Source organism: Tamandua tetradactyla, chromosome 4 (assembly GCF_023851605.1).
Source record: "Tamandua tetradactyla isolate mTamTet1 chromosome 4, mTamTet1.pri, whole genome shotgun sequence".
NCBI lineage: Eukaryota > Metazoa > Chordata > Mammalia > Pilosa > Myrmecophagidae > Tamandua > Tamandua tetradactyla.
Window position 1 is genome coordinate 148,072,901 of NC_135330.1, and position 25,585 is coordinate 148,098,485.

Genomic DNA, 25,585 nt, shown 5'->3' on the forward strand with positions numbered 1-25,585 from the left:
CCCCCAGAATCACACATTTGACATTGCTTTCAAATCATGTAAGCACCTGCCATTTTCCATGTTACATGAATATCTTCCTACTTTGGTTTTCCCTTCTGCAGTCATGCTAAGGAAAACATTAGTAAATTCTCTCATAGTTTAACTGAGTGTTGTCTGTGAAACTGTATTCAAATCCTTACCTCCAAGCTAAATTTCATTGCTCTAAATAGTATGCTTAAATAATATCTTTTTTCTAACTCTAAAGTTGAAAATTATCTTTGTTTGCACCCAGTGAGACCTAAACTAGCTTTCTATAATCAGAAACATTCAACATATAAGTCTCCCCTTAGAGTCTCACAGTAGGTAATTTTATTTAAGGCAAAAATGATCAGTTCTCAGGCAGGGACAGCACTTCAGATTGGCCAGATCATTTCCTTTACAAAGTTGAATTTGCATAAGTGGCTCAAGAAATACGTCTTCTTGCAATGGATGAAATTTTGAAAGTTTTGTTTTTAAACTTTTAATTTTGAAATAATTATAAAATCTCAACAAGCTGTAAAAACAGTGCAGAGTGTACCCCATTGATTAGCTTCCATCTGCAGAAACATCTTAGGTAACTATAGTACATTATCAAAACCAGGAACTTGATATTGGCTCCATACAATTAAATAGACTACAGATCTTACTTGGATTTCACTAGTTTTTGAATGCGCTATATGTTTGTGTAGGTCTGTGAAATTTTATTACATGTATAGATTTATATAACTACCATCATAATCAAGGTACAGAACTATTCCATCATCACAAAGGAACTGTCTCGAGCTACCTTTAATAGTCACATTCTCTTCTCCCCAACACTTGGCAACCACGGATCTGTGGTCCATTCTTATCATTTTTTTTTCCATTTTGAGAATGTTGTATAAATGGAGTCATACAGTACTTAACTTTTTTTTTCTTGTATGCTCTATGGTGGAGGTCACATTTCTTTCTTCTTTAAGAAAATCAAACCTTCTGCATAGCAGGTAGAGAATTCTAACATTGAACTACCCTGGTACCCCCAGTATGTAAGTTTTTGATATCAAATTTTTTAAATTCAGCATAATCGCCTTGAGATTCATTCTGGTTGCTGCAGATACGAACACATTTTTCCTTTTTGTTGCTGAGTAGTATTCCATGGTATTTTATCCTTCACCTGTTTAAGAATAACATTTGGGTTAATTCCAATTTTAGTCAATTACAATCGAAGCTGCTATAAGCATTGTGTACAGGTTTTTGCAGGAACATAAACTTTCAGTTCTCTAGAAAAGATCCCCTGGAATGTAATTGTTAGGTTATATAGTAAATGCGTGTTTAATTTTACAAGGAACTGCCAAACATCTAGAGAGGCTGTACCATTTTACTTTCCCACCAGCAATTTATGAGAGATCCAATTTCTTCACATCCTAGCCAGCATCTGGTACTGTTGTATTTTTTTTTTTCAGTCCTTCTAATAGGTATGTAGTGAAAAACAGATGGATTGTTAATGTTATTTTTGGAACGCTATGTAGACACTTAAATGAGCTCTTTACAGTGAATACAGTTTCCTATTCCCAGATATGAACATAGTACTTTAGGTAAGAGGTAAAAGAACAGGAGGTTGGATCACAACCCTTTATATTTGCAAGTGAAAATGAATATAGAATCATGGAAATTTAAGACTATCAACAACCATAAAGTCTTGTTTACTTGTAGCAGACTTCCTTTTGGAAGGCTTGTTTCCACTTTCTGGAGGCAATAGAATGAGGTCCCCCTGCTATTTACTTTGATGAACTGATTCTCAAGGGCCAAATAACTGCAAAGGAGTCTTTGGAAGCTTTTCCAAAGTTTGACATGCTTGGAGCAGAGAATGGTAACATCCAGGGAGAATCTTCTTGGTCTGAAAGCTCAGTATTCATTTAAAAACAGATATAGCTATTCGAATGCTATTAGAAAATACAGTTAAAATACTATCAGTTTTCGTCACTAAGGGAATTTTAGCTAGATAAATGAACTAAAAGTCAAAAGGATTAATTTTAAATATATTCTGTCCCTTTTAATCATATATTCTATAAATATCCTATTCCTTCTTCTTTTGTTGATCAACTAAATTAAGTAATGAGTACCTCAGCTACTTAAAACATTACAGCCTGCAGTATCTTTCCACTTGCAAAGGATTATATTGAAATTTTTCAGTGTCTGTTCTAAGAAGTAATAGTTACATAGAATGTGAATAAATGCTAAGACAAAGAAGAGTTCCATGGACAAAAAGGTAATAGCTTCTTTTCTGAAGATCTTCTCAAAGTCAGTATTAATTGGATGTACAATATGAAACTCCAAGAGGTCAATGAAATATTGAGAAATTTCACAAAACTTGTTCATCTATAGAATCCTGTTTTACACTGACTATCGCAAGGGACTAAATTAGAGACCCTGGATGAAGTTGATTTAAAACATGATTAATGCATAAATTATTTATGTATTGTGTAAATTGTTTTAAGGAGGAGGGCCATCAGAGTTGGTCTTATCTGAAAATTTAAAAAAAAATTAACTTCATGATCGTTTACATAGTTTTAGCTATGGTCAGTTGATAAAGAAGACTAGTTCAGATTTGACTGTTAGCATCTTGTGTAATTCAACATTTGTTCATTTGACAAGCCTAGATGTTATTTATTACATATGAGAGCTATAATAGCCATAACAAGAAAATAAATAGTGCTAATGATTTTTAGCTGTCTTATTGCTATTTTAAGACAAGTCAAAGTACTAATAATATTGTGGGATAAACAAACCTCAGGAGGAGAAAAGGCAGAAAAGCAGAAGCAAAAAGAACCCTGTGTAGGAAGTCTGGATACTTCGTTCTTTCTATATATTTAAGCACAAAGTTGCACCCAAAGATAAGATAGTGGTTTAAAAATAACATTGGAGATTTAAATTATCAGCACGTATCTAAAAAATATCACTGATTTTATTTAAGCAGTACTAAAATAAAAAGGAGATCAATGAAACCTCTATGATTTCTTTTTCTATGCTTTTGAGTGGAAACTTAGAACTTGTGAGCAGTACTCCTAGGGAATCTGAACGATCCCTAACAAACTACATGAAATTGAGCAAAGTGTTGATGTCCTCAGAACAGTAGGGACTTCTGTATGTTGAAATAAAAAAAAAATACTTATCTTTAAGAGATTGAAAGCATTAAAGAGCGTTTATGTGTGCATTTCTCAATCTAGCAATGATGATACAATGTAGTGGAAAGAACATGGGTTTTGAATCCATAATGACCAGTTTTAGTAAATAATTTAAACTTATTGTTCCTTAGTTTCTCATCTGGAAAACAGGTATAATAATATTGGCTCTAGGGAAGGTTTGGAAGATTGAATGAAATAATAAAATAAAATGTATCAACATAGTGCCTAGAAAATCAAAGTTATACATGCACACAAAATTATTACTTTCCATTCCTTTTCTTCATGGTGTGGTAAAAGTATGCTACCAGCAATTGTCTGAATAATAATGAGCATACACACTATCTTGTTTGCTAGAGTCATCAACCCATGGGGGTGGCCATAAGTTTGGTTATCTAGCCTAAAATATCATCAGTTAAATGACACTATACTATAGTGGAACTGAACTAAAATTTGAACTTAAACAATAATCTAGAAGAGTCTCACTTAAACATATATGTTTTACACATTCCTTCCAAATCCCTTTACTTATTTGGAAATCCTTTTCAAATACTAAGAGTCATAAAGTTAACTCAACTACAGAGCACACAGAACTTGAAGCCATCAAACAGAATTTTGTGATGTGTTCAAGTTGCATCCACTGTGGATTGCGGTTCTTTCTGTGTAGCAAGGAAAGAAAAAAAAAAGTGTGATTTGTATACATCATAGAGAAATGATACTGAGGGCCCTATAAGTTTACATTGGTCATTTTTAATATTAACCATAGATATGGCCACAAAGATGCTTTAATACTAGGTTTCTGGAGAGAAAGGAAATGAATTAGAAAGTGTTTATAAAAAGCTTATGCTTCGCATATTCCTTTATATGCTGTCAATTTATAAATGTAAATATACTGTTTTAAAATAAGGCTGACTGCTTACCCATTGTTAGTCATGAGCTTTGATTTGCTTCTGGTTATGGTGATGAATTGGAAATGATTCTTAACCCAGAAGACCAGAGAAGGGATTACTACAAATGGAAACTAAATACCTTGCCATCTCTCAGGATTAGTTTAGGGAAAGGAAGATGAGAAAACTTTGTACTAACCATTATGTACTTTATATGCAGTATTTAGATTAGAAGGAAGACTATGTGAAAGTGCTGTAAAGATGATGGAAAGGCCAATTTGCAAGATCTAAGGCTCAAGTCTCTTTTCTTCCAAACCAAACTAAATCACAGATTCAATTTTACTTGGGAGTTTTAATTCTGCACATCAATGATTTAAGCTCTTGTATTTTTAAAAATAGGCGCGTCCCCTTGCACTATTTCTACTATTAAGGGAAAAGAATAGTGGGGATGTAGTTTGAATATATGTGTAAGTGTAAATGTGTGGGAATAAATATCTATATGAAATATCAACAAAAAAGAATAATGTAGGGATCACCAGATTGGTTCTCTCTTGAGCAGAAGGCTCAAGAAACTGAAATGTCTCATTAGGTTTACTTATGCACATATTCTAAAGGACATATTTTCTACCTTGAACAAGGGCTTCTTAAACTGGAGATTAATCTTTATCTAGGCATTTATTACTGTGGATGTTAAAAGCCATATAATTATAGTCAATGCCTTTATCTTTTCTCAATAGGAAATTAGAATAAGAGACATGAAACTGCCTTCTTAAGAAAGGCTGCATTTTGCCTGTCAAATTTCATTGTTTCTTAATCATTTAACTATGCCTCATTCGTATGTTCTCAGTTAGAAAAGTATGACCCAACATGATTCTTTCGAAAAAATACATGTACATGTTTTTCTTTTGTTTTATAAACAGGATTTTGAGAATTAATCAAAGAAAGGTTGCATTGGGTTGGGGAGATGTCATTTGCCTCAACCACTGTGGAGCCTCCCTTTGGTGATAGTCCCTGGACCCAAAGGCCAAACTCAGCTCTTATACTGTGGAGTCTGGAAGTCCACAGTGGGGCTTTCGAGGGGTTCATATTCAGCATCATCTACAAACTATGTCTTTTAAATAGTAAACTTCCACAAGATTATCGCAGCCAGTCAGGGAATAAGATACAGATTCTTACTACTCTACATTTTTCATCAAAACATCATTGCTTAGCTGCAACAGGGCCTTCTTTCTTCAATAAAATATGAGATGTAAATATTGACATATAAATACATTTGGACCTAATACTTTTTATATACAATAAAATTAAAATTATCCAAAGTTGGCAAGAGGTAATAACTTGCCTTTTTTCCAAGTTATATATATATATATATATATATATATTATATATACTTTTCCAAGAATAGATTAGGAAACATAAATATTCTAGACAAGCTGGAAATTTTTAAAATTTATCGACTAGTGTTAAATTTCATCAGAGCTATAATTATCTGATGGAAACCATATATTTTTTATAAAAGTGTTATTAGTATTGAACTATATGGTTATAAGTAGCTTTCATAAAAGTACCTTAAAGTAATCCTTACTTGTTTTCTTGCACATGTAAGTAAATGAATGCATAGACCTCTACCAAAAAAAGAGTATTTTACTTAATCTAAATAACATTATTCAAAACCACCTTTACGCATATGGTGCTTATGAAATGTCTTATTAACTTTGTCCTAAAATCATCTCACAGGACTTATTTTTTTTACATTACTTTTAGAGAGGAAAAGGTTTGATTCATTTTATAGCTCTTTCCTTTTAATCCTTGATCTTTTTCCATGTTTGGTTCTTTCAGTGCTTATAACACATTTTTCTTCATTTTTTAATCTGGGAAAATTTAGCTTTGCAGCACCATCTGTTTCATAGTGAAGTGCTTGTATTCAGCTTCCCAGATGGATTGAATAATAGAAAAAGGTTAAGTGATTTAACTTGAATTCACACAGTGAGTCGTCTGCCCTGAGCCCAGGCATGACAAAGGGAAAGATTTTCACGTTTTTTTTTTTCCTTTTTCATTACACTAACTCAGAGATCACACATCTTTTAGCAGCGCCTTCTCCAAAGAGGATAGAATACCAAATACATTCAATGTTGTTGAATGATAATATGGATTCCAAATTTATTTATAATATTAAAGCAAGGCACTTTGTAAAAGTAAAAATTCCCTTTAGACAAGAAATTAAACTTAACTTTTTTGAGCCCATTCTACTCTTAGTTGGTATTCTAATCTCTCTTTTCTCTCTTTTCCATCACATCTTTTAAACTGCTCCCATATTAATCTTGCAACAACATGCCTTTTTTTCCATCTCTGCTGAAGAGTGGGCAGTTGCTCTCTAGCATCAGTGCATAGACCAGCAGCCCTCTAAAGAGTGTCTGAAATCCATGTTCTTCAGTGTTTTCCATCTAAAGTGAATGCTTCCATTCAGTTCCAGGATTTGGATAACAAAAAAAGCTCCCATTACAAGAGACAATGCAGATTGCAAGGGATAGCTGGATGGATAAAAGCGTATGTATTAATTCAATTTATTTTATTTTAATAAGATGAAAAGAGGGTTAGGATGATTTATTCAACCTTGACCAAGTTTCCTTGGTGTAGAGTTCTAGTTGAGATACAATCATGAGGTTCAAAAAAAGAAATAGGGTGGTGCTTGCCCTTGAGGAAATCAGCCCCTCAAAGGGGACCATAACCACTGGTACCATGAAACAGGTTATTTCCTTAGTGAACTCACTTCTGAGAAATTCATCTCCAAATCTCGTGGACTGATTTTTTTCCTGGCTTGCTCTTCTTTAACTGTTCACTCAGTTATGTGTGTGTTGATATTGTCAAAATATAGGAAGTTACCCTGCATAATAACTTTATGTTTTATGCACATAGTTTATACATAAGGTTTATGTCTATGCATAAAGGTATTAGTCTTATTTGATAGATCTGTAGATGCATCTTAATATATATTTGAAGCTATAATGACTCAATATAATTTACTTGCTTCTTAAACAATCTGAAAAAGAAGAAACCCTACTATTTAGGTAGCTTAAATAAATAGATTTTAAAAAATAAAACAACTGTGTTATAGGGGACTTACAAATGCCTCTTAAAATTATATATGCATGTATATATATATATATATATGTGTATATATATATATATATATGTATATGCATATGTAATGTAGCACTATGCCTGGAATATCTTTACCTTTACAGGAAATGTGTATTATTCACCTCTCCAATGATAGTATCAATTTAGATAATTAATCTGAGTATTTATGCCATGTAAGACAAAAGCTTTTAATAAAAGCAACATTAAAGATATTTTGAACTTCCAACTTTATTTTTGAAAACATGAGGTTTCATATATAGTTATCCCTTCACTGGGCCTCATCTTTAAATCGAATTACTTATTCAATTTCTTTCTTCCCAGCTACACTGTAAGCTCTTGAGGACACAATTATGTCTACTTGTTCAGGTCTGTCTCTCCAGCCCCTGCACTAGCATCTGGAATATTGTAATAATATTTTGTTGACTTGAATCGCATTGAAGATTATTTGCCTTCCATTTTAGGAACTCACAGATTATAGGAGAGGAGACATTTAAAAAAATTTTTTAAAAAATAAGCAGTTCAATACGGGTATGAATCACAATATATGCAGAGCTAGTTTTACACAAGAATTCACTGAGGAGGCAAGGTCTAGCCTGGGTCTTGATGGGTGATTAGGAGCCATCCAAATAAACGAAGGGTGTGTAAGGTATTCATTACAGGCTGAAAGGAAGAGACATGCTATTCAATAACCAGAACTGAAGAAAGATCTCCTTTACCTTATCATTTACCTCATCTAGCCAAAGAGATGTAAAATGTTGAATACATTTCTTTTAATCACATACAATTTAGAAAGATGCCAGCAAGACCAGATGGATGGTTTTCAGTCACTCTTTGGAAACACACAGTGCTTCTCTGAGGCAATTGTGTACTGTTTCTTTTAAAATAGCAGAAAGCATATGGGAACAGGATTGGATCTTTAAGCTACTATCAAAAGAATGACGAGACTTTTCAAAATAAATTAAATCAAAATCCTATAAAAAATTTTTGTCACATTTTGAAATTCTAAAATTTTACATTTGTAGCTACACGCATATTTAAAAAGAAAAAAAAATAACCTCCTTTCTTTTTTTTTTTTTTTGTGAAATCACAATCCTTGCCAGAGCTGCCAAATCTGAAGCAAAAAAGAGAGACAAGGTCAGTATAATGAGAGCGTCTGAAAGAATTTAATTGATCAAGTGTTATTTTCATTATTCACCAGTATTTCACTTAGTTTGTATGTATTTCACCAATATTTTACTTAGGAAAAGTTAGGTGAAATATATGCAAACTAAGTTTGTTGTAAGTTTACTTAGGAAAAGTAAAATATTGTAAAAAGTAAAATATTGGGAAAAGTAAATTTTTCCTAAGTAAAAGCATGTATAGAGAAATTTGTGTATTTTCCTCTGATGTCTCTAGTTTTTTAAATAAACAGAAAAACAACATCAAACTTATATGTTTGAAGTCTTGCTTTAATTTAAGTAATTAGGTATTATAGTTGTCTGTTGCAAGTTAATAAAAGCTTTATGCAAAAGCATCTCTCCCTATATCCCATTAAAGCCTTCAAGCAGAGCTGGGTGCCTTCCCAACAATTTTAACCACAATGAGTCCATGAATGAGTTTTATAACCAGGTCAACTCTCCCTAATGTTGGATTCATGACTCCAACATACTCTGTTTTCTATGGCAATTTAACATTCCCAGAATTATTATATGGTATTTAAGGTGATTAAACTTCAAGGAGAGTGAAGCCATAAGTTTGAACCCAAGGAATTAAAGCAGCTTTAGATATCAACTTTCTATTTTAAGGAAAAAAATTTTTCAAGGAGGATGACTTACTTTGCCTTTTTTTATCCATGCAGGTCCTTGATCTCAGATAAAGTAAAGGTTCTGCCTGGGGCTTCGAAGTCTTCCACTATCCTTTTACCATCAGGAATTTGCATTTCTGTTTTTAAGCTTCACTTAACACCTAAATCTGTAAAGTGTCAATATGAAATTTAAAATATTAATTCTGAAATGCTGGTATGAAAATACATTAATATGTTACTCTCATTAATTAACATGTTCTCTGCATAACATTTATTAACTTCTGGGCTAAATGTTCTAAGGGCCTCCTGGAGGAATTAGATAGATATATCTCACCCTCAAAGCGTTCACAGGCTCACAGGAGTACTAAGACACACAAATGACCATGGTGCAAGGAATACAGTGTTAAGTATCATAATGAAGTTACATATGAAGTGCTGTGGAAGTTCAGAAGAGCGAGAGCTGGTATTAGAGCTTTGGCATTCTTAAACATTTGCTTGATCTTTTTTTGCTGAGGGTATTAAAAGAATCCCTTAACACTGTCAAAATGTTTCAGTCAAAGCCAGCATGTCAATGAGCACAACTAGCCCATGAAGTTTTATGTTTCTACATGCTTCTAAGTCATTACAGTCACCATTACGATTCCAGCTTCTTGTCAAAGTCCTTCTGATACTTTGTCGTAATGACAGACAAAAGGAGAATGTGACTAAGAAATAACATATACTTTGTTATTTATGGTATTTATGGTTTTACAAATGAGATTGCCAATATTTAAAATCCAATTTTTATGTAGCTGAAACTTCAATTAAAAATTATATAAAAAAAAAGCTTTCGATATTGGTCTCAATTTTAGAGGTCCAGTGTTCTCAATATAGAAATATTTATTTGATTATTAATGGCTAAGCTCTATTTATGTTTTCAAATTTACTTTTCTAAATGACATTAGAAACTGGAAGACTCAAAACCTGATATGCTTAAGAAGCTCTTGTTAATATAACTTAAAATATTGAAAGCATGTGCATTTATATGTCATATTTTTGTAGTGTGGCAAACCGAGAAGAGGTTTCTTAAAGCCAGATTTAAGAGGAAAGAAGCAGCAGGATTATTGCCAAAGAAACCAAGATGATAACTGGAGAATTAAGCTTCAAGACTAGATAACAAAGTAAGGTAATGTAAGAAAAAGCTCAAGGTCAGTAGACAAGAAGATGAGAAGAACAAAATCTCATTTGATGGAGTGATTGAGAGAAAAAATTCAGGAAAAAAATGGGTCTCAGAATTTCTTTGTTTAGACAGCATTTATTTAGTTCATGTGGTTGGTGTAGGCAGAGCAAAATAAAGGAACTGTACCAAGAAGTTTGGACATTACTATGGATCTATCTACTATGGAAGCTATCATTCAGTTTCTGAATAAATGTATTGCAGACAGTCCTGCCACCAAACATTTATGTAGCAAATATCTATCTTCACGCATGTCATTTCAATTTCAAGACCTTTAGCATTATCAAGAAATAACGATTGTTCCCAAGTATTGGGGCCAGGATTAATCACTGTTTCCTTACCACATTTGGTAAAGGAATCACCTCCATTTCCCAGTTTCCACATGAAATCATAGCAACTAGTGAATTTGCCAAGTCATAGGCATTTGCCAAATAAACAAAATTCGTACAAGATCAATGAAAAAATCGCATCTAAATTCCAATGTTAAATAAAGCATGCACCACCGAAAATAGCTTTGAACATATGCTTTGGAGGAGCACTTCAACACCAAATTTCTAGTTCAGCCATGCATTTCAATTTTAATATATGCAAAACACTGCATCATAAAGTAAGCACATGCTAATAAATAAGCGTGTTCACCATAAGTAATGCTTTCATTAACAGAGAGCTATGGGTAATTTAAGCTTTTGGACATAGAGGAACTCACATTTAATAAACTTACACTAATACTATGATTTTTTTTGCTAACTATTTTTCTCGTATTTGACCAAAAGGACGTCACATTCCAAAGATTGAAGCCTGCATCCTAAAACATGATGAGGAAACCAAGTCTCTTTGCTTACAAGCATTTTGGCCTCCAGGTAGCAAATATTAGGAAACTTTTTATTAATAGCAAAGTCAACACTAACTTCCAGAGAGATGATAGGTAATGCCTTTCTCCCTTCCTCCTACTTGAGTATCCCAAAGTCGTTCATGATTTGATGGAAGGTCATCTCCCCTGCTTACCTGCTCTTAAGGTTCCCCTGATAATACAGAGCCTTGGAAATGTGGATTGGGTTTGCTGTGTCCGCATCTCTCTCTCCAGTATCAGTTTGTCTCCATCTGTGCTCCTGTATGGTTTTTCTATCTCTGGTATAATCTATCACATTCTGTTGAGCAGTGAAGTCAATTCGTATTTCCCCTATTTCATTGTGAATCCCTTGAATGCCAAATCTTTTTCACTTTCTCATTCCCAAGGCCCCTAGGACAACACTTCACATGCTATAATTTAAACGAAGGAAGGAAGGTTGTCAAATTCAACTGTCCAAATGGAGCACCAAGTGGACAAAAGTAGTGTTGGGGTGTCATATGGGAGAAAAACTGGCTTTGTATCTGAGACCTCACGGTGTGAGCTAAGCGATTCCCCACAGACACTTGCAGGCTCAAGATGTTGACTTTATCTCTCTTGGGGGCAAAGCTACATTTGCCTAGCCAAAGGAATTAATGTGTAAAATCACAATGTCAGTATATTACTTTATACTGAGAAATGTAATCCTCATGTGGACTGCACTGTTTGTGTCAGCATGGCCACCACGCTCCCTTTTGGCAGATTGGTATGGGAAGTGTATTTTAATCAGAAGCTTGTTTGATGATCATGGTTCAGAACAACAGGATTTATAAGAGAAGGGGGATGTTTGACTTCAGCCTGATGCATTCTTCACTAGAATGATTGTGTAGCTATTGCCACCATCATACCTGAAGTCCGTTGGCTTAAAATTCCTCTCTCCCGGACATTCATTGCAAAAATATTTAATAAGCACCTCAGTGTGCCAGGGGCTGTTCTTAAGGTTGGAAATGTAACTGGGAATAAAAAGGCAAACAACCCTACCCAGCTGAGCTTAGAAACATTGGCTTCAACGACTATCCACTTTCTATACATCCTTCACTCACTGCCACTCCCTTGAATTGCCTGCTTGTAATTCTTTTGTGGTATTGGATACATTTAGTCAGATTGCTGGTTTTGGAATCTATTCTGCTATCTCTGTTCATTAATTAGGGATTTAAAACTTAATTATCCAAGAGAAGTTTTCCCACCTATAATTCAAATTTCAAGTGCTTAGGATGTAGCTTATAGCAATATCCAAATACAGATAATATTTCCAGACTCTCATGGAAATGGATTGATTGTCCTTCCCTAAAACAGTACATCCTAGTAATTGTGGGTTCCAGGGTTCCCCAATGATGCATCTGGGTACTTACCCTGAGATGCTGCAGATGCTCTAGAAGTTGCTCAGGCAACAGGAAGCTAGAATGCCTAGAACTCTCAAAGAACATGAAATATTGCTACATATTGAAATTAACTTGGAAGTGACAGCAAGAAAACCTTCATGGGAATAAAATTTTATATTGGGGTTATTTTAATTTTATTATTTCTGCTAATTGAAAAAAGAGCAACTTAGAGCACCCTGGCAATTTGAGAGAAGACAGGTTGAGAACCACTATGCATTGATCTACACATTCATTCCTTTAATTGTGGTTTAAATGAGCATATGCTATCAGAGTCCTAAAAATAAAGCTTTTTTAAAAAATTGCATTATTCTCATTAATTTACTTTTACACCTAATAAAATGTGACCTTAAATTTATATAAAGAGAAGCAATTTAAGAAATTTTGTGGACTACACAGAAAATTCTTTCTGTACACAAAAAGATCCAGATTTCTACAGTCTAGTTATTGAACTGCAGATGAAACTATTTTCAATAATGTAACTATTTTACATGTCTGATTAAAAACTGGGTTTTACTCCTGGCCCTTTTGAACTCATGGTTCTGACTTGGAGCACCAGTCCAGGGGATTCCACATAAAACATGATAGAAAGGTATGCAAATTTTGTTTACCAGCAAGACTGGCATTAATAGGAAGAGGCAACATATTACTATAATTTAAGTTTAAACCACATGGTTTCCAGTAACCCAGCTACTCTCTTAGGATTATTTCCAAGGAGACAGTATCAATTATGGTCTGAAGAAAAAAAATGTCTCTAAAGAAGAAAGATCATTTATGGGAATTTAGAATTTACTCCTTTGGTACATTTTAGCTAACATTTCCACCTAAATTAATGGCATTTGTCTTTATTTGTTGCTTGACCAAGTCTTTATTCTATTTGAAGAAAGGCCTCTTAACTATAGCTTAATGAACTGTTCAGTAGACATCTTTTTCAAAATAATAAACACACATAGGCTTTTATTTGTTTGTGAATGAAAAATTATAAGAATAATTGTAAGCAGCAAGACAAGAAAAACTGAAATGTGTTTTTGCTAATGAGTCTAAGCTGCAGCTTATGGCATTCAAGGATTAAAGATGTAAACATTTTAAAATCCCTATGTTTTAATTATGTTTAAATATTTATGAAATATATATCATATTAATCATTAGTTTAATCTGATACATATTGTAAATAATATGTGAACATTAAACAATATCTAATCACTGCCCTGTGTTGAACTGAACAGTTTAAAGGGTGTTTCAGTGTAATACCAGACTGAACAGATAAACTAAGACATCAGCAACAACTCGGTTATATATACATTAGAATTTCTCTATGCTATTGAGATTCTCTGTCACCTTCAATAAGTAGCTTGAAGGTGGTCATCTAAAGGATTTAAGATGAGGCTTAACTAGAGGCCAAAGAACCCTCGACAGGAAACGTGTAACATTAAAAATGGACTTTCCTGGGTTAGATAGCAGATGCTTTTTGAGGAGTCTGCTCAACTCACACTTCCCATTTCCTGAGAACTACCACAACAGAGGGTGGACCCCAATAACCACATACGCATTAAGGGGACTTGGCCCTACAGCCGCAGAGGTTCAAATCTGTGGGGACCCAACCAAAGTGGAGGCCAACCATATTCTCTCTCCTGGAAAATTGAGACCAAGAATCAGAAGTGTTAGTCAGTCTTCGGTAGGAGTGATAAAACTTGGGTGATATAAAGTAAGGGTTCAGTTGACTATGCTCCAGAGACTATCCCCCTTGTCAGAGGTTCCTCATACTTCCCCAGTGTCTAGAGAAGCACCTGATACATCATAGGAACACCCTTGTCCTTTTCAATGAGCACTTTCAGGGTGCTAGACCTAATATGGAGATTTTATATATATTAACTCACTTAATCCTCACTACAACCCTACAAGAGATGGGTATTGCTATTGTATCTGATCTCAGATGAACAAACTCAGTCTCAAGGAATTTAAGTAATTTTACCAAGATGAAACAGCTGGTAAATAGTAGCCTGGGTTTCCAATCAGGCAACTTGGTTCCAAAGTCCAAGTTCTTCACCACCATCTAACCCTATATTCCCGGAGAGGGAGGGAAGGGGTGAGGGAGAGGAGTAGTTCACACAATTTTACAATAGAATGTATAACTCTTTTATATTCGCCGAGTTGATAATAATGAATTCCACTATTTGCGAACAACACTGAAGTTCCACCATCTACAGGACTTAGACTTTGCCAAGGCCCATCTTAATCATGCAAGGTGACAAGGCTAACACACTGCTGTGCCTGGCGTCGTCAGCCACCTCTGCCTTCACCTCAGAGCAGCTCTCTGCTCCTCCAGTGCTCATGACAATAAAACCTTTTTTTCATTATAAAATGACCATCAACTCAGAGGCATCATTTGGTGAATGTAAGACATGAGGCTACATTTGTGATGTGAGGACTGACATGTAAATGTGTTACTGTGAATGAAAATGTGATTCAGCAGAAATCCAGGAAGGAGCCTGCCCAAACATTTCGGTATTCGGGAATTTAGTAATTGAGATAGTTTCCAGACATATTCCTGGAATGTCAAGGGTCTTACTATGGTTTATCTGATTAGTCAATTAGGTTTGAACGCTTGGTATTTGGAGTTACTTCCTTGCATATGAGGTTGCTTTTAACTGAGAGTTTGGAAACCGTTGTATGGGGAAAATCCAAACTGTTTTAAGACGTATTCATTTAACTCACTGAAGTATTTCACTAAAAAAGAGAAAAGTAAAAGAAATGAAAAACAGATCCAAGCATCCCTCTGAAATTAAATATAGAGAAAGAATTTAATTTTAGAAAAATGTAAAAATTGTATTAGGAATGATCTCTTTGCTTAGATATTGTTTTCTTGTACTCAAGGTTCTAGGCTAATGTTACAAAGGAATGCTTACACAACGCCTTTTAACAGCAATAAATAATATATCTATAAGCTAAGAAATGTCTAACCATGAAAAATAGTCCCTCTCAAATATATACAAATATCAAGATATTGGATTTAAAAAGTAATAAAAATATGTACAATATTTACAAGGACACACTTGCTTAAACCCAGGGTCCCTAAGAGCTGGGACCAAATAAGAAGATCATCCCTCCCTAAGAGAATTTTGGACCATTTTTCTTTGACTAACACAAAAACATCAAGTAAACCAACTCGCGGGTCTCATAATTTATCAAGAGGCTGAATAGATATTCATCTTCTTTATGCAGCTAGAAAGTGGTGGGCATACACAGGGAGGAAATGGAAATATTCTTATATCATTAGAAGAGAGAAGAAGAAGAAAGGTTGACACAGGGCTCAAGAAGTAAATTCAAACTCCTCTTGGTCAAGGTAGGACAGTTTTAAGTTTCTTTGTTGGGAATCTTAAAAGAAGCCTGGAGATTTCTCCAGGATGCTGGAAAAGGACAGTTCGTGTTTTCTGATTTTTTGTTGTTGTTGTTTTTACTCTTTAAAGCTTTGGGATATGCAAAATCAAATAATACATTAATGGCTTCTACTTTTCACATATCTACAAAGCTTGCTTGAGTTTTTCAAGCCAGTGGGGAACATCCCATAAACTCCCTAAATTAAAGAGCAATTTTGAAATTAGCAGTGAGAATCATGTATCATGCAATTGTAGTTCTATTCAGGTCTTGCCTGAACTGAGTTTGGACCACTTGGCCTTTTAAAGTACCCCCAACCCATCTATGCTTCCTTATAATATTACATTGCAACTGCTCTAGAGATTATTTTTTAAATAAATGCCCATTTTCACTGTGGGCAGTTATATTTTCAATTTGGAATTTTAATATCTCAATTTATTCCAAGATCTGTATTGAAAAGGGATAATTCATATTCACATATAACATATTCACATAAAATTCTTGTCTTGAATTTTCTATCACCTTTCTGGTGCATTTCACACAAATTAAGCTTAACCAATAAACTGAGCTTAATTTCCTAAATGAATGTTTTGTAGTGTCACACAATTGACTAGGGACAAGTTGGGTTTAATTATGCACAAGCTTGTCATCTAAAAAAGGAGAGAGACAGAAGCAGAGAGAGAGAGCGATAAAAGGAGTTGTGTGAAATTATGAGACCTCAAAGCTCCTGTTAATTTCATCACATCTTAATGTCTTCTTTCCAGACCATACCAGGACTTCTAAACAGCCCCCAATTTGACACTTCACTTTTTTGAGTTACAGACAATTGCATTCCTTAAAGTTGGTGACAGTCGCAATGAAAGAGAAAAGATTCACGGGAGGAAATAGCTGTCAAGGATGGCTAGACTGAAAATTTTACTTATCTTGACAGCGGTTTTGACTGCAATGGATTAAGCCGCAGGATTAGTGTTTGCCTGCTTTTACCTTTCCATACCTCTCCTTTTAAACACTTGACTGGATCACTGTGATGTTGTTCTATTGTCTATAGACATTTTTGGTTGTTACAACTGGGAGGAGGCATCTACCCACTGGCATCAAGAGAACTGAGGTCAGGGACACTGTACATCATACAATGTATAGGACAGCCCTCCCCCACCCCCTTCCGCATAAAGAAGAATTATCTGACCCAATTTGTCAATAGTGCCAAGGTTAAGAAACCCTGTCTAGGCCAACCTTTCATATGCATGTGTTAAGGACAATGCTTATTATCTGATGTAGAAAGAAGGCCTAAATCTGTGCTCTTGTCATAATTCAATGCAGTAAAACATGAAATAAATGAATGGTATATCCTTCTGTAGATGAAATATCCTTCTGTGGTTAAAATGTCATATTCCTCAGTGACAAGAAATAAAATTATATGTAGCTGAGTTAGCCATGGTACAAAGGAGTGAAAATTGCTTGCCACCGTTGGATAATAGCAATTTGCAGCCAGTTAAGTCATTTTCAGCCTAGACTTCATATTATTACCTGGGGAGCTTTTTAAAATACTGGTGCCAGGACCCCAACCCTTGGGTATTCTGATTTAATTGGTCTCAATTTGGGCTCAGACTCAGAGGTCTTTCAAAGCTTACCAATTGGTTCTAATGTATAGCCAGGATTGGGAACTAATGATTCTAGCCTGTGTGCTAGGTCAACAGGTTTAGAAATTCTTCTGGGGGTGCAAACTAGGATTCATTTTGGCAATTATCTAGGTAATTAGAGCTTTTTCTACCATTTCACCTTGGGTTCTAATCTTATCAGTTTCCTCTGGAAGGCTTTGAACCCCAAAATATTCTTAAAATCTGTCATTCCTGCTAAAGCAGAATTTAAAAGCAACTCTTATGAATAGTAGATGAGTACATTGTTCTAACTTTCTATGTCTTCCCGTGTGTGTTTATCCTTTCTTTGCACTCTTAATACCATGTGAAGTAGAAGGTGGAAAAGCTCATCTTTTGCTTATTAACTGCTATTAAAAGTACCTTTTCAGTAGTGAGGATGGGATTGTATTTAAAACAAAAAAATTAGGTAGAGTAAATATATTTTCAAGGGCTAATGTTACCTATTCTTCTCATTCCATAATCACCTGGGATGTAATGAAGGCTCTTTCCCTTTGCATATTTCCCTCCTTCCAAGTGCCATCCTCCAGGTTAAGCCTTAACTATAAAACTGAATATCATCTCTACAAATTTGGAGGAATCCACAGTGGAAATCTTCCTGGCATTGTGGTTGAAATGTAAACTGGTGTGTGTGTGCACACTGCATGGAAGGGTGCTATAGGGGAAATTAGATGAAGTAGGGTAAGGTAAAGGAATTTAACAAATCCTCAGCCAGCTCTCTACAAGAGCCTGTCTTTCAAGCCATTGTTTGCTCCAAGGTCAGGCTTCTGTCCAGTCTCGCTCTAAAGTGGTAGATCATGGCTCAGCCTTGAAAAAATGCAAAAGAAACTTGATTCTAAGGAGGACGATTTAAATTAATTAGTTTAATATTTATAAAAATATTATTCTTGTAAAAAACATATATTTACTGAAGTCGAGTCTATCAAACTCAAGCAATGAAGGATGCATAACTGTTTAGTCAATGTTAATTCTGGAAAGAAAAAAGGTATTCAATTATTATCTAGTTTATTTGAACATGATTAGTATCAAGTGCAAGCATGACATAATCAAATTCAATATGAAGCAATACGAAACTATTACTGACTCCTGACAAACCCAAGCATGTGTGGCATGTCATTAAGGGTACCCTGTTAAGGCCTATCAGGCCATCTCAGAATGTGTTGAAAGTTGAGAAGGTCAATTGAACCAAAGCAATGCAAGTATGCTCTTCTTTAATAACCAGCTGACTCTCTTCTCAATATATCCTCTGCTATTTGTGTGTGTGTGTGTGTATGTGTGCTTGCACCTGGAATCGAACCCAGGTCTCCAGCATGACAGGCGAGAACTCTGTCTGCTGAGCCACCATGGTCCACCCAATCCTCTGCTAATTTTAAGGCAGCTCTCATCAGGAACCTTAGCAGCAATAAGATTATATAAACAATTGTATGTTAAATACCATCAGGTGCTTCTATTCCTTTAAATAACTGGGCTAATTATGCTTTATGGAATATTCAACCGGAGGAGATAGTCAACACAGAACATAGACTCACAGAGACCAAAGGATCTACGAAAATACTGGTCTGTAGTGCTGAATGCTTTCTCATAATTCCAAAAGAGAAAAACGTCTTGGCCCATTCTCAAGTCCTATAGAAAAAGGAATATATAACTGCTTGATTAATTTAAACCTCTTTATTAATTTTAAGACATGATGCATTTGTTTTATTTACCAAAATCGGCCACTGATTTATGATATATGAGAGTGCTGGAAAAGCACTGTCATTGACATTAAAGGAATCATAAGAAGCAAAAGTTTCCAAGTCAGATCTGAGTTTGAATAATTTCATGGACATAGCCCAAATACCCCTAAAGATTGGGAAAAAAGATCAAAGGAAAAGGTAGAGTTATAATAGAGAAGATAAGATTTAACAAATGAGTATGACTGTTGACTCATTATGTTGATATTGCTTTTAGTTTCCGATATCTTGGAGCAGCCAGAAGGAAAAATCTAAAATTGTGTAACTGTAACCCATGCCAAGCTCTGAAATCACTTTATAACTAATTGTTGCAGTGTACTTTGAAATTTCTTGCTTTTTTGTATTTATGTTATTTTTCACAAATATAAAAAATAAAGAACTAATAATGATACTAGCACTTCCTGGAGGTTATCTTTGGTTATCTTTTAACTTCTCTGCACTTCAGTCTCCTTGACAAGAAGTAAGAATTATTGGACACCCACCACACAGCATTGCTGTGAGCATGACAAGTGACGTACTTGGCACAAAGTTGGAACCAGAATAGGTTCAGTACATACTAGCTGCTGTTATGATTCACAGAGCATTCTTCTTTTGCCTCTGCATTTTCCTTCTTTTACCTCCAGCTTCAGGCCCTTCCAGGCTCTTCATGTCCTCTGCTCAATCACAGAAACTGAGTTTGACTATGTAAAAATAGGATTAGGTCAAGTGACCAAACAAAGAGTGGGAATAGTAACTGGGGACACTGGAAAGTATTAGCTCATTGGGATAAGGAAAATAGCCTTATGGTACTAAAACTCGATCACACTTATTCCTTGTATTTCTTTGCTCACTCTACCATAGAACATTTCCTTAATTCTTGGTGACTATGAAAAATTCTAATTTCAAATTATTAGCAAAAAGAAATATTATATCTTTAGACAATTTTGCCTTTAGAATTTCTTTTAGAATTCCTCCCTCTGATTTTATTTTTATGTTTCAATATTGTGTGATGTATTTCAAGATACACCTTTATTAAAAAGTGAATAATTCTCCTTTTTAGTTGATTGAATTTGAAGATTTGCCTCCAAGATTTCACTAACTGCACAAGGTTGGTTTATTTATTGGTAAAATTAGGATAAGACTATTCACCCCAAAGGATTGTTGTAAGAATTACATTAAATATTTAGTTGTATGTAAAGTATATAGTATGTGCCTGATAAATGCTTATTTCCATCTTCGTGCAGTGACTGTTGCTCAACATTCATTTTTCAGTATCTGCAAATGGTTTGAAGGAAAAAGGTAGATTAAACTATTATTTCTTCAAATAGTCCAGATTATTGCTTCTTCTTTTCACAGATTTCAATGTGAAAGAAAACTTCTAACAGAGGCATAAAACTAAAATTTAGTACTTTCTGAGTACAATACGCTTCAGTATTTGGCATTGCTTTCTCAAAAACATCCTGACTAAGTACCTAAATGTATGGAAGCCTATTACCATTTGGATTCTGCAAAAAGAAATATCTTTGAAAACTATAAAATCCTTCTAATTTAAATCTACTTGCGGCAAGAAAAAAAATCTAGGTAAACCTGGATTTTATTCTAAAGAAAAAAACTATTTCTCTGTCCTTTAATATGAGCTTCACAGGAATCAAAGTAAAGTCAACTGAGAGGACATTTAATTGGAAACAAGCTGGATCCAATGCTGTGCGAGTAGGCTGACAGTCCCACCGGCCTCCGCCCCAGTGGACTGGGTCACCAGAGGGCTTTAACCCTTAGTGTGCATTGTTCTCAGAACAAGGAAAGGACCTGCCTGAAACCTGAAGGCAAGTTTAAATTGATTCAGGGCTGTATTTCTATGCAAACATTCATAACATAACTTTTATTCCACATTATTAAGAGAGAGGCAGAGGCATTGTTGGTGAGACACAGTGGAGTCACTGTTCAGATTGTTCAGCTCTGGGGCAGTTGGCAGAAAACATGTCCAGTTCCTGAACCCGGAAAAGATAACAGTCATCAAAAGTAGTTCCAGATGCCCCACATAAACAAAATGCATCTAAGTGCAGGTAATGTAGGTTGAAAAAAGGTAAAGGTGGGTGAATGTAAATGCCATGCCATCACTTTTTATTCATCTTGATATCTAAAGGTAATGAGTCGATAATGGTTCATGCATTTGGAAAGAGCATTTAGTAAGGTTTAGTACATTATACAGTTAGGGATCAGGTCCTCAACTCTCCTAGTTCTGTGGAAAATTCAATTGCCAGAATATTTATTTTAAATATAAAAGTTAATATGTTAACTTTGAGAATAATAGCATAGAATTTTCCCTTCAATTTTTATTAGAAAGAGATTAAGTATAATTTTTTATAAATACATCTTTAAAAAGTCAATTAAATTTTGCTTTTAACATGAGCAAAAAACTGGAATATGCTAATTAAAATTTAAAACTATGCTCATTATAATTTCAAAATAGATATTTTGCAGCATTAATATTATGTACAAGATTGAATAACATAGCCATGCCTGTGCTAAAATGTTGGCTGAAAATAGTAAGAAACAAAATTTTACATATGGTTAAGATCTCAACAATCTATTTTTAAAAGATGTAGGAAGAAACTGGAAGGAAATATGCTAAAGTGTTCATAATGGTTTCCTTTGAATGGTGGTATGGCTGGATTTTTTTCAGCTTTATATTTCTATTTCCATGTTTTGCATAATTTACCTGCTTCTTTCAAACAATGCTAGGGGTAAACTTTCTTTTGAATATCAAAATAGAAATCTATGTATATTTCTCTTTCCTCAGAAAAGAATCAAGAATTCTTCAGCTTTCTTTCTATTCTTTTCTTTGTTACTTGCTAAATTAATCTAATCATGTCAGGGTATTTTTTTTCCATTTCTTCCTAATCTCAGTGATAATTTTACTTTGAAACCAGGAGCTTTAATTTTTTTTTCCTACCCTTAAACATTTTTTGAGCTTTTTCTTGAATCCAAATTAGATGCCCTCACCAAACTAGTTTCAAAGACTGTAGAAAAAACTGCCTCAATAGAGCCCTTAGCTAGCACAGTCGCTGTTACTTTAAGAATATCATTTCACCTCCCCCTCACGCCCACACACTTGTCCTCTCTTTGCACAGCAAGTGCCAAGCAGTGACATCTACTATAGTTTCTAGGACACGATGGTCTCTGCTCTACAGGGAAAAAAGGGAGAGCAAGTGAGAGAAAGAAGGCGGGTGGTGAGGGAGAACGAGCACAAATCCAGCTATGTTCCCAGAGGATGAGTCACTTCCTCGCCATAATCCTGAGATGCTGTTTATGGCTTTTCTGCTGATATGAAGCCCAGCTCCATTTCTCAGCAGAGCTGCAGGATGCAGCCTCCCCCCTGGCTGTCCATTAATCACGAGGGGCTGTTACCAAGTGTACACAGAGTGGGAGCTCTGCCTATGAGTGGCCTCTAGCTGTCTCCAGCTCAATGAAATGACCCTGTGTGAAAACTTGTTTTATGAGAGATTGGTTTATTTGTAACTAAACTACTTCCTCCGTTATTTGATAAGCTCAAATATTTGCTACTGATAGTCTGAGAGTGTCACATTTATTATCCTATTTCGGTGGTTGCCTAACTCTCTTGGAACTGACTCCATTAACCCTTTGACGGCCAGTAGTAGCTTTTAATGGACCAACTTCTGTTTTCTTTCAGCACAGCCAGTGCCATTTTTCGAGTTGTCAGCATTAGTTGAGACCAACTATGACATGGGAATCAAAGAGAAGCCTTTCTGTTCCAAAACAGAATACGGACAACTTAGAAGCAGAGGATACCTGCAGGCCTGCTGAGAGATTCTGAAGCCACCAGCTCACTAACAAATATCTATGTTAAGCCCACATGAGCATTTCTGAAATAGCAAAATTTAAATGTGCAGCAATGACTTTCTACAGTTTCTTAGTCCCCCAGATATCATTTGTGCAGGGTGTGCTGTCTTTTAGATCGTGTAGCATTTTGTGTTTTGAAACTTCCCCTTTTGGAGGCAGGGCTCATTTGCGTTTGGCAGAACTCGATTTCCTGCCTCTCCAGCACAGGGCGGTGCTGAAAGCCTTCCCAGAACTCCCTCAAAGTGCTCAAAGGGCTTTCTGAACATATACAACTACGTTTCCAAGAGTTAAATGAACCAGAATAAGGCAGATTTCATTTGAAATGAAAAAAAAATACAGGCTTTGTTACATGCAACACATTTGCAAAACCTAAATTGAAATATCTCTCCTGACAAACCCACATTGGGACTGTGCTTCAGTTCTCTCCCTTCTCTGGTCAGCTACACAGAGCTCTCAGTGAATCGAGAAGAGGCTAAGGAAATAACCACTTACGTGTGGCAAAATGTTCCAGCCTTGCAGAGGTTTTCCCAAAATCATTAGACCCACTGAAATGCTTTCCACCGGCCAGGCCCACATTTTCTCCCTCTGATTTTCCATACTTTTCCAGCCATCTTTGACTCCAAGTACTGTCCTAAGACAGCCAGGCATTTGCAGCTGAAAATGGAACTGAGTTTACTCTCATAAACCAGAGATCTTCTTGATTGTCAACCAGAAAAGAAAGAAAAATAGCTTACCTCCTAGCTGGTTTCAAAAAGCTTGAAATGTGAGCATCCATACTTCCCACCCGCTTCCCCACAACCCCTCTAAAGAAGGATGTATATTTAGGACAGCTATACGGAGATGGTCATGTAGACGGGGAGAGAGCCAGCCAAATGCGCTCCACCATGATGGTGAATGAGGAGGGGTTAAGGGTTAATTGCGTGTATTCCACCTCTGGTCTCTTGTAGGCCCAGTTCTCAGCAGGGGGCCTCCCTGTGTCACTGCCCCAACTGCCCATCAGGGGAACAAAGCCTAGCCCCGGGAGAGGGCCTGAATTGTCATCTGCCATGGATTTGCATTCAGAAATAGACAACTCATATGTTGAATAGATTGCGTTTTTTAGTTCTCCCGTCCTTTGCTTCATCTCCGTTTTTTGTTTCTTTAGAAGTTCGATCCATGCAAAACCTTGCATGCTATCAATTGAAGTGAAGTGCCGATGGGATAGAAAAAGAATGGAATTTTTTTCAGAAACCTAGTTTTAAGTTGCAACTCCAGCCTTTGTTGGCAATATAACCTCTGGTAGATACCTTAATTTCCCTGTGTCTTGATTTCTTTTTCTTTTAAAGAAGTATAATCCCATCTACCTTAAGGGTTGCTTGGAGAACTAATGGGTAAAAGAGTTTTATAAACTGTAGGGCACTATAGAAATGTTCAGTATTGTAAATTTTGGATAAACGAAACATTAATTCTGTTAAACCCTACCTCCTTCTGAAGATAGAAAGCATGTACTCTAGAATTCGATTTATCTAGTCTTCGTCAAGTCTGCATTATGAACTGGGTAATGACCTTTCATGTCCCTTTTGACATGTGAATACACAAGTGATTTTTTTTCTAAGAAAAACAATGGACAACAAAGTATACGTATGTGTGTGCTTAATATGCTAAATGATCTTGAATTAATCCTTCAAAAACTAGGTATCATCTTTAAGTAATCAATTCATTTTTAAGGTGATTTTAAAAATATATTTCTATATTAAAAGCACGTCTGAAAATTGTTATCAGTTATCTTCGGTCAGTGAGTTACAGTTCTGAGGACAGAAGATTATTCATGGTTGAAATAGCAATGAAAAGGAGCGAAAGTTCTCCGAGCCAGGTTCTCTGAAATGAACTTTCCTCTACTACCACCTGGGCTGGAGAGAGGAGTGAGATGGGTGATTTATTCTCCCAAGATGGTGTCCTTTATTTCATGCCCTACTTTCTTTGGTTCTCTTGTGTTATCCGTTCCACTATATTGTTTTTCATAGTTCAAAATGCCAAGTCAGTTCAGTGGCACAACCAATGTTTACTGGAACGTGAGGACCCCTTGGGAGTATAAACCATATAAGCAGAAGTTAATTTCCTGCACACGGTCATATTACTTAGTTAGCTGAGTAGATCCTTCCAGGGCTTCCAGTTTTCCCTTTTTACCTCTTCTAGTTCACAGTGTCTGATGCTTATTAGATATTCATATTGTAGAGATTGTTCTTGTTGCTACGGTTACTCTTGTGCCTACCCCTCTATTCCATTTCCTCCAGATGAACCAGACACGTCTATCAGCACGACTTGATTCTGTTGTCTCTAGCTCCATTTCCTTGCTAGTCCATGCTATTATAGAAAAGCAGGATAATAATTAAGATTTGTCATTAAACTTGACCTACATTTTAATACTGGCCTTTTACACTATAGTTCTGCAACCTTAGGCAATTTGAGCTCACTGAGCTTCAGGTTCTTCATTTATTAGATGAGAATAATAATATTAATTCCAAAATGTTA

The 25,585-nt window shown here is 35.4% G+C and overlaps 1 long non-coding RNA gene across 2 annotated transcripts; it reads right to left on the reverse strand.

Annotated features, from left to right (window-relative positions):
* Nucleotides 1-432: 432 nt before the first annotated feature.
* LOC143679429 (uncharacterized) lies at nucleotides 433-25,300 on the reverse strand. Of its 2 annotated transcripts, none has more exons than XR_013173747.1 (3): nucleotides 25,241-25,300; nucleotides 9,022-9,157; nucleotides 433-1,171 (listed from the first exon to the last, which is right to left on the reverse strand). It is a non-coding gene; the product is annotated as an uncharacterized LOC143679429 (long non-coding RNA). The 2 variants fall into 2 exon arrangements; XR_013173748.1 differs by having other exon boundaries at nucleotides 25,192-25,282.
* Between the last annotated feature and the right edge of the window lie 285 nt (nucleotides 25,301-25,585).